Genomic DNA, 14,946 nt, shown 5'->3' on the forward strand with positions numbered 1-14,946 from the left:
GCTCAGTGAGGGAAAACCCTAACCTGGTGTTAGAAAAGCTACAAAAAGAAGTAAAATTGGGGCGGATGGCAGGCCCCTTCACCGAACCCCCGATATCAGAATTGCGGGTTTCCCCGTTGGGCTTAGTGCCCAAGAAAGAGCCCGGAAAGTACCGCATGATCCACCATTTATCACATCCCAAAGGGGGATCCGTAAATGATGAAATTGACCGAGAACTGGTCAGAGTGTGCTATACATCATTCGATGAAGCTATCCGCCTCGTTAAAGAAGCGGGCCGAGGGGCACTAATGGCTAAAGTAGATGTGGAATCGGCCTTTCGGCTGTTACCAGTACACCCAGAATCAATACACCTGCTGGGTTGCCACTTCAAAGGGGGTTACTACGTGGATCGCTGCCTACCCATGGGCTGTTCCATCTCATGCGCCTACTTTGAGGCATTTAGCACCTTCATCGAATGGGTAGTCAGGAAACGGGCGGGGGTTAGCGCAGTAATACATTACCTAGATGATTTTTTATGCGTAGGCCCTGGCCACACCATGCTCTGCGCGGTCCTGCTACAAACGGTCCAGGAGGTGGCGGACTTGTTTGGCGTTCCCCTGGCGCCAGACAAGACCGAAGGGCCCAGCACATGTTTGCGATTCCTGGGGATAGAAATCGATACAATTAGACAGGAATGCAGGCTCCCTCTAGACAAGGTCCAGCAACTGAAGGAAGAAGTGGGTTACGCCCAGACAGCAAAAAAGGTGACACTTAGGCAATTGCAATCTTTGCTGGGAAAACTAAATTTCGCATGCAGAATTATACCCATGGGCCGGGTTTTTTCAAGGAACCTAGCACTTGCGACAGCAGGCATTCGCCAACCACAACACTTTATTCGGTTGAATAAAGGGCACAAAGAAGACTTGGGGGTTTGGCAAACCTTTCTGCAAGGGTTTAACGGTAAGCTATATTGGCAGAGCCAACCTCGGGCAAACGAGGAATTCCACTTTTTCACAGATGCAGCTGGGTCAGGAGGCTTTGGGGCTTACTTTCAAGGAAAATGGTGCGCAGCGCCCTGGCCTAGCCAATGGTCTGAGGACAAGCTCACAAGCAACTTAACTCTGCTAGAGCTTTTTCCCATTATAGTGGCAATGGAGTTGTGGGGCCCCCAGCTAGCGAACCAGGCAGTGGTGTTTTATACGGACAATATGTCAGTAGTAATGGCCATTAATAACTTGACTTCCGGGTCACGGCCGGTGTTGTGCCTGCTAAAACATCTGGTACTACGGTGTTTACAACAAAATGTTAGATTCGGGGCAAAACACCTTCCAGGGTACACTAATGAAATTGCCGATTCTCTTTCACGTTTTCAGTGGGACAGGTTTCGGCGGCTGGCCCCGGAAGCGGCAGCCCAGGGAGAACCTTGCCCAGACCTGGTGTGGCGGCTCATCTGACAGGTATGCTGGACTGGGTACAACGGTCAGTAGCACCTAACACATGGGCCAGATACAGACGCATATGGGGAGATTGGTTCCAAACGGAGACAGGGGTAGGGGAAATAACAGGCAACAGTGCTAAGCTAGGCTTGCTGGTATGGCAGCTGGCACGAGACTTTGAGGCCAACATATCAACAAGCAGTCTGGAAAAGAAACTGGCAGCATGGGCTTTTCTTTTCAAACTGCGGGGGTGGAGGGATTTCACAAAAGAATTTATAATCAAACAGGCAGTGAAAGGGTTTAAGAAGGGCAAGCGGTCGGCTGACCGACGACGCCCGATAACTTTAGACATATTGGAAGGTTTGTTCGACCAGTTACAGGTAGTAACACATACAACATATGAATTAGCATTGTTCCAGTTGGCATTTTCCTGGGCATTCTATGGGGCTTTTAGGATTTCAGAATTGGTTAGTGAGAACAGGCAAGGAAAAGGAGGTATACAGGCAGAAGATGTGGGAGAAACTGGAGAAGGACTGAGTATAATAATAAGGGGGTCCAAAACAGATAAGGAAGGAGAGGGCCTCACGGTCCCTTTATTTGGGGTGACAGGCTGCCGCACATGTCCGGTAAGGTGTAATGGGGAATACAGGCGAGTGAGACCAGCTGGGCGTGGCACATACTTAGTGCATCAGGACGGATCAAGCTTATCTCGGTTTCAATTCATAGCGGTGCTAAAGAGAGCATTAAACGGCTTAGGCTTAGCAGAAAAAGAGTACGGTAGCCACTCATTCCGCATCGGTGCAGCCACGGAAGCGGCAAGATGGGGTTTAAGTACAAGGGTCGTGCAGAGGATAGGCAGGTGGGAATCCAATAGATCCAAATCATACATCAGACCGACCAGAGTGGAATTCCTAGGGCCTATATAAAAAAAAAAAAAAAAAAAAAAAAAAAAAAATTTCTCTTTTCAGCTAGTAGAGTCAGTAGGTAACGGTAAGTGTCTTTTAGGTTGCAGCCCCTGTAATGTATGGATTGTCGGACACTCGTTTATCCGCAGGGCTGAGAAGCGTGCCATGGTTCGGAAGAATGGTAGACAGCTGGGTTTCCCAAAATCTCAGGTGATCACGTGCTGGTTAGGGATAGGAGGATTACACTGGGATGAATTAGTGCCAAGGTTAATACGGTGGGAAAACCAGTGGGCAACACCTAATATGATAGTAGTACATTGTGGGGGCAACGACCTAGGACACTGCCCCATGAAACAGTTGATATGGAATATCAAAAATGATTTTTCCAGGTTGGAATCAATTTTCCCGGGGGTAAGTTTTATTTGGTCCGACATTATCCCGAGGGCCTACTGGCGGGGGGCCAAGTCACACGCAGCTATTAACAGGGCTAGGATAAAAGTGAACAGGGCAGTGTCAAAATACATTCAGGCTAAGGGAGGTTTGGCAGTTAGACATAAGGAGCTGGAGAATCAGCCCCTTTATTTCTCATCAGATGGAGTACATCTGAATGAGGTGGGAATGGATCTGTTCAACATAACAATACAGGAAGCAATTGAGATGGCATGGAAATCTTGGAGGCGCATGCAAAGTTGAAGGTGTCCAACTGTGCATGCAGTGGCGGGCCCTTGTCAGTCTGCCGGGTAAATATTTGGGCCGGTAAGAGAGGCTTACCTTGGTGGGATGGTGTAACCCCTAAGGTGGGTGGCCATTGTTGTAGATGTATTACAGGGGAAATACTAAAAGGTGATGGCGGGGGGCTCCCGGTAAGGTGGAGTCTCTTTGTAAGTACGGTTTGGCGGCCTATCCTCTGGGCTAGGAGGCTTTACGGCTGGAGGATAGTGCTTCAGGTAAGGAGGGGCAGACTGACAGGGGCTCAAGTTATCATGATGTTGTATGTTACGTAATATTTACAATGTTTAATATGTTTTGTTAAAAATGATGCAAATGATGATTTGTATATTATTAAATTGTGATGCTTGGAATTGTATTGCCAAAATTAATAAAGCTGTGGCCGGTATCATTCCAAGATGCTATTGTGTCACGCATTTTATTGGTTAGAAAGTTTAGCGTGAGGTTGCTGTGGATGATGCCTGGGTCATGCGCTTAAGGGCAAATGCCCATACCTGATGCACTCTTACCTTCCAATTTGTGCCTGTATGTTACCTAACCACTTAGATTGTAAGCTCTACGGGGCAGGGACCTCCTTCCTACTGTGTCTCATACCACATGGCACTTATTCCCTGTGCATTTATATATATATATATATATACAGGTATAGGACCCATTATCCAGAATGCTCGGGACCAAGGGTATTCCGGATAAGGGGTCTTTCCGTAATTTGGATCTCCATACCTTAAGTCTACTAAAAAATTAATAAAACATTAATTAAACCCAATAGGATTGTTTTGCATCCAATAAGGATTATTTATATCTTAGTTGGGATCAATTACAAGGTGCTGTTTTATTTCTACATAAAAAAAGGAAATCAGTTTTAAAATTCTGAATTATTTGCTTATAATGGAGTCTATGGGAGACGGGCTTTCCGTAATTCGGAGCTTTCTGGATAATGGGTTTCCGGATAAGGGGTCCGATACCTGTATATATTTTTTTATTGTATTTATTTATTATATCACTTGTCCTCCCTGTGTGTAATTTTGTTTTCTGTAAGTTTGTACAGCGCTGCGTACCCTTGTGGCGCTTTATAAATAAAGTTACATACATACATACATATGGTCAGTAAGCTTGTCCTGTTAAAAGCAAAAGCAATGGGCCTACAGTTTAACTACAAGGTCTTGAGTACTGACAACATTGATCTGGCAGTGGGAAAGATGGAAGGAGAAGCAGCCTTTATTATATCAGGCTCAGTCATGCCATGAAATGGTCTATCCCAGGGATGCCCAGACTTTGTCACCCTGTGATCCACTTAGTCCTAATGCGACAACAGGAATTGCTGGTGGAAAGTTCTGTGCATTGCTATTAATAAATCCTCATGAACAACAATTTTCATACTGCCCGTTGCCTTCTGTGAGTTTTGATATCCAGTTCCCGTCGCTATTTTGACTGGTTTGGAGCAAACAATCCAGAAAGTAGGATATATATCTGTAGTGATTGATCATTTATAGAATCAGTTGAACTGGACTATTAAATCGATTGGCCAGCTTGGATTCCTAAAAGTTGCTGCAGAGTTTTTCTTCTATTTGCCTACTGAAAAATTAAACTTGGTGTTTTAGCCCTGCCTAAGCTCCCTTCTCCTGTAAACAAAAACGTGATTTTGCGATTTATTTATTTTGTGATTTATTTATTTAAATCTAAAACCTGTCAAGATCATGTAGAAGTCAATGGCAGATGTTTATTTTACAACTGCAAGATCTTTGCTTTGTGGTTTTAGAGGTTTTCGTATTTTTCGGTGTTTTTTTGTGTGTTTTTTCAATTTGGATCTTTTAATTAATGGCTGACATTCGTGGAAATGAGTTTATTAGTGGTTTCAAAAACAATAAAACCACAAATATCCAAATCTTTGCAAATGCACCTTTGGGAGAAAGAAGAGAATTCAGAGCAGACAGGATCAGAGGGCTGTGCCCCCAGCCAGAAGAGATATTCAGACTGCATTATCATTATAAGAGTAAATGATTTGGGTAGATACTGAATGTGTTTGTTATTGGGGAAATTCTCTAGTTTGTTCATGCTTGGCTACTCCAACTATGAGGGGTTACAGTAATCACCCCTTTGATTTCTCTAGAGTTTTGCTTATAATTAACTGTTACTGACTTTCAAAATTACATTCCGTGATCTCTTTTGTTGCAGCAGTTTGTTTCTAGGAAGGTTTTTTACTTCTCGGCATGACTTAATTAATGCCAACAAAGGTTACATTCGAAATAATACAAGATGCTTATTGTGTGTTTAAGCACAGGTGGATTATGGGATATTACAAACGAATGATTACAGGGACACGTGCTCATCAGCTATATTTTTTGTCCTATATGTGTGGGGATAGCTGCCATTCAAATCAGTTGCAGGTGGCACAGGAGATGACAGGTGTTGCCTCTGCAGGCAGGAATTTGTACTCTATTAGAAAGAATTACATCATGTACAGAGGCGTAACTAGTGTGCACCGAACCCCCCACAAAAAAATCTTTGAGTAGCCCGATGTAAAGCGATCCCTATCTGGCCCTTTGCTTATCCAAAAAGGTTCTAACGAAAACTTAAAAGGAAGACAGATCTGGATAAATATGTACATTTCAGTATTAGATGCTTAAGGCTAATATCCCATGGGGAGACTTAGGGGCAGATTTATCAAAATGTGAGTTAAGAGCTTAATACATAGAAACTCACCCACGTTCTATTCATTCCTATGGGGTTTTTAGAAGTGTATTTATCAAATGCTGAGTTCTAACATTCACCCATTGATAAATACAATTCTAAAAATCCCATAGGAATAAATAGAACGTGGGTGAGTTTTTATGTATTAAGATCTAAACTCACTTTTTAATAAATCTGCCCCTTAGTTGCTGCGACTTTAAAAAAGCAAGTTCCAGCGACAAGTTGCCTGTCTTTTCCTAACAAGCAATTACAGGTATAGGACCCATTATCCAGAATGCTCGGGACCAAGGGTATTCCGGATAAGAGGTCTTTCTGTAACTTGGATCTCCATACCTTAAGTCTACAAAAAAAAAATAAAACAGTAGTTAAACCCAATAGGATTGTTTTGCATCCAATAAGGATTATTTATATCTTAGTTGGGATCAAGTACAGGTACTGTTTTATTATTACAGAGAAAAAGGGAATCATTTAACCATGAAATAAACCCAATAGGGCTGTTCTGCCCCCAATAAGGGGTAATTATATCTTAGTTGGGATCAAGTACAGGTACTGTTTTATTATTACAGAGAAAAGGGAATCATTTAACCATGAAATAAACCCAATAGGGCTGTTCTGCCCCCAATAAGGGGTAATTATATCTTAGTTGGGATCAAGTACAGGTTCTGTTTTATTATTACAGAGAAAAGGGAATCAGTTTTAAAATTCTGAATTATTTGATTAAAATGGAGTCTATGGGAGATGGGCTTTCCATAATTCGGAGTGATTCTATTTCCCACAAATCCAGGTGTCATATTCCCCGCCCACAATTAGAAATTACATTCAGTGCAATAGGGAAATCTCAGCGACTTCCCACTCAGTGGGTTTTACTTTCAGTGATTCCAATAGTTGTGAATGGCAATGCTTTCTTTGTAAAAATCGCTCGAAAAAGGGTCTCGAAGCAATTCGGAGCGATAAGTGATTTGAAGTAGTATTGTCGGTTTTAGTACTGGCGATTTATATTCTTCTCTATGTAGAGACAAAACGAGCGACTTGTCGTTGGAACTTGTTTTTTAAGGGCTGTGATAGACAGGGAGATTAGTCGGCGCGTGACAAATCTTCCTTGTTGCGGGCGATTAATTTCCCCGGAATGCCATCCCACCGGCTAGAATGTAAATGGCGTGGGATGGCATACACGGCACAGCGAATTGCCAAAATCGTCGAAGTTGCCTTGAGAGGAGACTTCGACAATTTCGGTGCCACATATGCCATCCCACCGGCGATTTACATTCTAGCCGGTGGGATGACATTCCGGGGAGATTAGTCGCCCGCGACAATGAAGATTTGTTGTGCGCCGACTAATCTCCCCATCTGTCACAGGCCTAAAAATTGCATCAACTAATCTCTCCGTGGGACATTAGCCTAAAGCTCATATTACTAACCCAAAAGGTAAATAACCAAGTTGCACTAAAGGAAAGCTCACAGAACCTGAATCCTACAGTATATGATGGAATAAACAAGATGAAGCGTGCCTTGGGTTCAGGAGGGAGGACAGCAGATGGCAGTTTCATACAACTTTTCATTTAGAGCATATTACTTGCTAAAGTGTTCGTTCCGTATCATTCCGCCGGCAGAGGATTATTAAAAGAGCTGAAACATTAGCACACAACCTCCTTTGATTGCTACATGGGAACATCAAGGTCATCTCTTATGATAACCTATCACGAACCAAACCCATCCGAGCCCATTAACATTCACCACACAGATTACTTTAAATCAAATGTAAGATAAAGGTCATGCAATGCGGACACGCAAAACCTGGACACAAATGGGGGAATATAATAAAAGTCAGCAAAAGAAAAAAGAATTTGCATGAACAAGAACAAATATTAGCATTCTGCAATGTAACAGTCTTCATTAACCACTTAACCGCAGAATATTTTAATTGCACATAGCGCATTTCTAAAACCTGTTTAAATGAGCTGTATTTTCCGCTGCAAAGAGTTTTATGCAGAAAGTTTTATGCAGGAATATTCCAAATTTAGGGGAAGATTTATTTTTTATTTTTATCTAAATATAAGTTTAGAGCTTCATACATAAAAACTCACTCATGTTCTATTCATTCCTATGGGATTTTTGGAAGGGTATTTATCAATGGGTGAGAGTTAGAACTCGTTACTGTACCACAGAGACCTTATCCGCACACCCTAGCACTCCAAAGTTATATGCCCGGTGCACACTGCTGGGGGGATCGGCACCCTCCAAAAACACTTTAGCAACAAAAAGCAAATGGCACTCAGGGCTGCAAACAAGGGCAAAAACCCTTTCAAAAGTTTATTGCGGAGGTGCAACGTTTCGGGGCAAAGTGACCTCTTTATCAAGCTTGATAAAGGGGTCACTTTGCCCCGAAACATTGCACCTCCGCAATAAACTTTTGAAAGGGTTTTTGCCCTTGTTTGCAGCCCTGAGTGCCATTTGCTTTTTGTTGCTTGAGAGTTAGAACTCACCATTTAATGAATACACTTCTAAAAATCCCATAGGAATGAATAGAACGTGGGTGAGTTTTTATGTATGAAGCTCTAAACTTACATTTTGATAAATCTGCCCCTTAGTCTCATCTATACTTTTCACACAATAAATCTTTTTTCTCACTGAATTGATCGTGGCCTAATGTGTTTGCACCCGCTCTGCACATGAAATAATGGGTCAAATTCATGAAATCACATGAAATCTTATGGGCAAACTGGATTGAATTGGGAGAAAAGTTTGTTCTCCCTGAATTAAATGTCGTTCACAAGCTTTCACCTGATAAACCTTAAAAAAACGATGAACTGAATCTGGGCCAATATATTGAATTGGCGGCTGCTGCTGCTGCTGCACTGTGTATTGAGGGAAGAAAGGAAATGCAGTATTTGTTTTACAGAGGTCTCAGAGCAGCAGTCCTGAAAGTGTTTATTGGTGTATTTAGACCTTTCTGATGAAGCTTACTTAGTTTTAACCTTTCCTTCTCCTTTAAAATAATGTATTCATACAAATCCTTGATGCCACTGGGCTAAGTAAACATTACCTTTTAAGGAGAAGGAAAGTCATTTTGGCATTTTACTGCCAATAGATTCGCCATATTAGTGCCACCTAGAACAATATATTTATTCTGCAGAAAGCTTTATCATACCTGAGTAAAGAGCCCTAGAAGCTCTCTCTGTTTAAGATAGCAGCTACAATTTTAGCTTGGTCTTCATAGCTTCCTGCTGCAGCTCTAGCCATTATAGCTCAGATTACACATTCCTAAGGGAGGGGGAGTGAGTTTTATGAGTTCTTATGGGAGGGGGAGCAGGAGAGGGGAGAACTGTGCAGACTCTGGCCCTGGCAATGAAGGATTTTTCTGAGAGAGGAAGTCAGATACCCTAAGAACATGTTTATAAAAAAGGAGACAATAAATCCTCTGTTTCTTTTGATAGAGGACTCAGTGCAGTGTTTCTGTGAGCGCTTATGGCTGTATTTACCTTTCTGATAAAGCTTACTTAGTTTTTACCTTTCCTTCTTCTTTAAATATACACAGAGTATTTCCTGGGCCTTTTACTTTAGAAAATGGCATATTATCAGTTTATACAATATTCATGGTTGTTAACTCTTTAGAGTTTGCATAGGATTCCCCAAGTGCCACAGTTTATTCTATATAATTCAAAACCAGTTAATATGTCGCTTTACATCTAAGCCTGTATTACAAATGTACGCTGCTTGTGCAATGTGAATTATTAAATACCTTTAAATAACTAAATCTGTGATGCTCTGTTGCCTTGTCATTAAGATTTATTTCCCTGACGGCAGAAAATCTAGTGAAAGAGCATTACTAACAGTGAACACTGAGCATCCCCTCTCTGCATATTATTAGTTAAGAACATAGTAGTAAGGAGTAGGAGCTGCCCTGTTTCGTGCTTAGGGCACAGTTATAAGACAACAATAGCAAATCCATGTTCTTAAGGCTACAGGCTCACATATTTGTATCATGGGGCTGAGGTCCGGTGCATCTTTTTGACTTTGAGAGTACAGTTAGCATACAGTCTACAGTAAAAATGGGGAGTAGATTAAAGGCAAGGGGTAGATGATTCAAGATGGGTACAGTGCCTGATAGTGATGGGCGGAATGTTTCGGCAGACATGGATTCGCGGCGAATTTCCGCGTTTTGGCACTGGCGTATTTTTTCGCAAAACGGATGGAAAAATTTGCTGCGGAAAAATTCAGCGTGCGTCCAAAAATTGTCGGCAACGTCAAAAAAATTGTCGCGGGCAACAATTTTTTTGACGCGCAACATCTTTTGAAAGATGTGCAAATTTTTGGGCGAAGCGAAATGGGACAAATTCGCTCATCACTAGTGCCTGAATCTAATGCACTTACATTTATTTTTTTTTGTATTAACCAGAGATATGTTAGTGTTCCTTTCACTTGTTCTGAAGAAGGGAAGAATGTTGTACTACACCAGTGCTGTCCAACTGGCGGCCCGCGACCCCCCTCTGTGTGGCCCCCCACCTGTCTGGCTGCTTTGATGGCTTACTCTTGTGTAAGCTTTAAATGGTATTAGAACTGTGATTAACTGCCCCCCTGCATGGTTCTCACCTCAGATTCAGGCTGTAATCCCTCTGTATTGTTTAAATATGTAATCCCCTGTGTTGTTCACACCTTTTAATCTCTGCATTGTTCACCCCCTGCAGTGTTCACACCTCAGGCTCAGGCTGTAATCACCCACATTGTTCCCCTGTTCACACCTCAGGAGCAGTAGAAACCCACAAATAATCCCTGCACACTACAAAAAGAACATATACTGAGGTGGTACTGCAATTAAAAAAATTTTTAATATATAGTTATTGTGCAGACTGTAGGAGCAATGCCAGCATTGTGTCACTGTAGGCTGCCTGTGTGTGCCATACACACAGGCATCATAGGGCAAGCAGAGTATGGCACACACAGGCAGGGTAGGGAAGGCAGAGTATGGCACACACAGGCAGGGTAGGGAAGGCAGAGTATGGCACACACAGGCCAAGTATGGCACAAACCAGCCAAGAATGGCAAACACAGTGAAAGTAAGGCACATGCAGGCAGGGTAGGGAAGGCAGAGTATGGCACACACAGGCAGGGTAAGGCAGGCAGAGTATGGCACACACAGGCCAAGTATGGCACAAACCAGCCAAGTATAGCACACAGGCAGGGTAGGGAAGGCAGAGTATGGCACACACAGGCAGGGTAGGGAAGGCAGAGTATGGGACACACAGGCAGGGTAGGGCAGGCAGAGTATGGCAAGTTTTTGCTGTACTACAACCATTAATATGGGTATGGTCATGTGATAACATGGGTGTGGTTTCAAGTGGGTGCGGTTTCAAAAAGGGGAGTAGTCAAAACTGGCTTCCATTATTGGCCCTCCACCATGTAGGTCGGAAAAATTCCGGCCCTCGGTACCACAGAAGTTGGACAGCACTGTACTACACTATGGGCTGGGGTGAAAGTGCTGGAGCTGCAACAGAGCGTTAAACCCTTGCTCTCAGGTTCAAGAGGCCTTAATACATAACACCCTCCCTGAAAACTCTGAGACAGGAAGGGTGTGTCAGGTGACATCCATATCCGGCCTATGTTATGTCCTTCTTATATTCTTATATGGGTGCTAAACTTTGAGGTCCATTGCTGATAGTGGTAGCCTGCCTCAGGGACAAAAAAGCATGGCACTTTGCCCTTTGCTACCCTGTTCTAAATGAGCCCCCTTAAGGGGTAATAAAGTTCAGGCATGTGCTTTTTAGTGACACCCCCAATGCAGCCACACAAAGCAACTACCTGTTATAGACATAGGCTGAATCAATTTCCCCCAAACTACATTACTTTAGATAATATTACAGATTATTTTCAGTTTAGGTTTTAGTAACAGAAATACCAATGTATTTGTCTTATCAGTTTCTAGATTGGGCTAAGAGGTATCCGTGCATATGGCTTTTTTTGTTATGACTTTTTTAAATATTATTCTATTCAGTTATGCGGGAAAGTCAGTACCGGGGAAGCTTTTTGGCTTTGCCATAGGAACTGGAAACTAATTTATTTCCAACAATGCTCCTTGCCGTACAAATTATCTCAACAATTCGCACAATTTTGAGATGTAAAGTTATTGTGTATGGATAAGCCTTACATCACATTGATTTGCTGTCTGCTCTCACAAGCAGAGGCAAAGTGAAAGAGTTGGAACTAATGCTGGTAAGAAAATAATTTTGTGGTTGATAGATCCACCATAGCTTTGTGGGTCACCAAACCATCACCTGATTAACGTCTCAGAGACTGATGACTAACTTAAAGTCCTGCTATCTAGTTGTGGTGAAGGGTGAAGTGGTTGGATACAGTTTTCAGTCAGTTCTGCCCCAACACTTATAATACACACTTACCTGCATATCTAGATGTCTGGATCCATGAATGATCTGTGGTGCTGATAGGTCCAGGTAACCTCCAACAAACGACACCTCAAGATCTCTTGCCATGCTCATTTAGAAAAGGAAGATTATTGATTTGGTGCACCAAGCATAGAATAGCAGTACAGCATTCAGCAGCTTCTGACAAATTTGTTTTTTTCCCCCTCTCTGTGACATATTCTTTTATACCCTTGAATAAACATCATTAACATAAGTAATTACATATTATTAACTTTGTTATTTCATTGGTTAACACATTAATATACAGAATAAAACCATTATTTTATTGGACTGGGTAATTAAGCGTCACCTGTGGTAAGGCAAGATGCCCAGGGAAACAGGACTTCATCTTTACAATTTTCATTTCCTTATCCTCTGTGCCCTAAATCGTTGGACCACATCCTGACCATCAGACATGATATCCTGTTGAGGAGAACATTTGCAGAGACTTTTCAGATATGGAAAGCTGACAGGCTTATTATGTGGGTAAAAGGTTATCTGAGCCAATCTTCTGAGTAATACAAACTAAGCTCCCCCCCAATTAAACTCCTCTAGTGGTGGGAACTAATCTCCTTTGAATGCCTTTCTACCAGGGACAATGTAAATTGCCAATAGGAAAACATATGCATCACTTGCGAGGAAACTTCGGGAGACTTCAGAAAGCCAAAGCAACACTTATGTTTTCCTACTGGCAAGAATGTAAAAAGCATTTGAGGAAATTAGTTGCCACCACTAGAGGAGATTAATTGTGGGGTGTCATCGCCCCCAAAAGCCAAATGAGCTTCCTCTTCTTCAGCTCTCTCATCAATGTGTGGCTTGCCCACTAGAGTCAAGAAAAAAGGTAAGAATGCACATGGAATTGTATGTGGGTTATCACCCTACATCATTTACTATGAAGCAGTAAAGGCACAAGGGACAACCTGGAAAGATGACCTTTCACCTGAGGAAGGGGGTTGTCCCTAAAAGCTTGTGCCTTTGTTTTCTATTTAAAAGTAAATAATGTAGCTACAAAAATTCCACATCTTCTTCTCTTTTCTCATGGGCTTTATTGGACTTGAAGCAGCTGGGCTTTAAAGAGTACTGGTTTCTACAAGTAAGTGGTGTGCTGAAGTTTGATTGTATTAGCCACTAGTGTAACATTCTCCATTTCAGCACTTTTAGTACCTAGCTGACTTGGGCAGATTTAAGCTACCTATTCGGGTCCTACAGACCCATGTATGGGTGCCCTCTGATAGGCCTCCCTGACCAATATCTGGCTAAAAATTGAGCAAATGACAATCAGCAGGCTTTATTTGCCTGTCAGATCGAAGGCTGCATCAGCTTATTTATGTGGCCCTTTCTCTGACACCTCCTATCCCCTTCATTATAATATGATTGCTTGGCTCTAGTTCCAAACAATCAGATTATAACAATATTGGTCACCTTAGTTGAGCATATCGGGGAAAAGATCTGCTGCTTTGGCTACCTTGCCAAGTGAGCGGATCTTATAGTGCATGCCTAACTTAACCATAAGATTTCTGTGTTCCTCAGTTCATGTCCAGCCCTTTGAGGTCAAACACATAACAAGGACCCCTATCAGTAATTCAGCTATACTTTCAAAACATGCCTGTTGGAAAATAGCCTTGGCTTCATCTTTTTGGGGAATTCAGTATATGGCTAAATTACATTTTTATGGAATAAATATTAGATCCTGCAGTCTGTCTCCTCTTAAATTTCTTTAGGACTACTGTTTCCCTAATGTAAAAACAAGTTAATCTGCTTCTGTCTGAGGCAAACGCATGAGTTTTGTAATTATGTGCGACAGTGATCAAATAAGGTATATTCTCTTTTTACATTTTGATGCAAGATAAGTAAAAGACGAGCGGCGATGCCCTGAGTGTATCTGGTTTCTAAAGCAAAGGGAGGAACAAGATAAGGCCATTGAGAGTACAATGTGGCAAGTTGGGAACATCTCTTTGAGAACATTCGATAAAAGCCGCAGAGGCCTTTGTACAATCTGAACTAATTACAAGATAAAAAACATTCTTGCAAACAAAAATCTGACCTTCAGAAATGGATGATGAAGCTTGTTTTCTGCTGAAAGGAACAGTGCAGCACAAATAGAAACCACTCTGTGCGGGTATGAGACTGCTGAACAAAAGAATGCACAGTTTCCTTGACTTATTTCATGTCTATTCTTTAGCTACGGTTGGTGACTCCCTCCATGGAAAATTGAAATAAAAAACATGAAATAAGAATGTGCTGTAGGCGTCTGCTATAATAATGCGGTGGTCAACTACGCACAGCTGGTACAATAGGGACTCACTATGCTACTAGGACCACTCACTCTTTATTTAATCATTTCAGTTGTGCATTATGTTCTCCACATCTTTAACCAGGCCTCCCTTACTTTTCATTGGTATTGCCCACACACATTATACATTCCCCTACCCATATTACAGTTAAAATGAACTGGTAATTTGTGACACTTTAGGTAGACTCTCATTTATGGTGGGGAACGAGTTGGGTCAAGTTTTACTTGATTTCCAGTTAAGCCTCCCAAGTAACACTGACGTCACAATTTAAAAAACAATGAAAAAAACAGGGATTTCTAAGTGATGGCCCGTGGGCCAAATGTGGCCCTCCAAGGTATTTTTTGGCCCCATGCTTTTCTATTGGCTCCATTAACTGCTGTGTATGACATCATCAGTTAGATATCATATGGCCCACAAACATCCAGTTTGCCAACTAATTGGACCACCACATGGACAGCAATGATAAAGAATGATAAAACTCCACACCCATTAGCAT

Source organism: Xenopus tropicalis, chromosome 2 (genome assembly GCF_000004195.4).
Source record: "Xenopus tropicalis strain Nigerian chromosome 2, UCB_Xtro_10.0, whole genome shotgun sequence".
In the NCBI taxonomy this organism is placed as follows: domain Eukaryota; kingdom Metazoa; phylum Chordata; class Amphibia; order Anura; family Pipidae; genus Xenopus; species Xenopus tropicalis.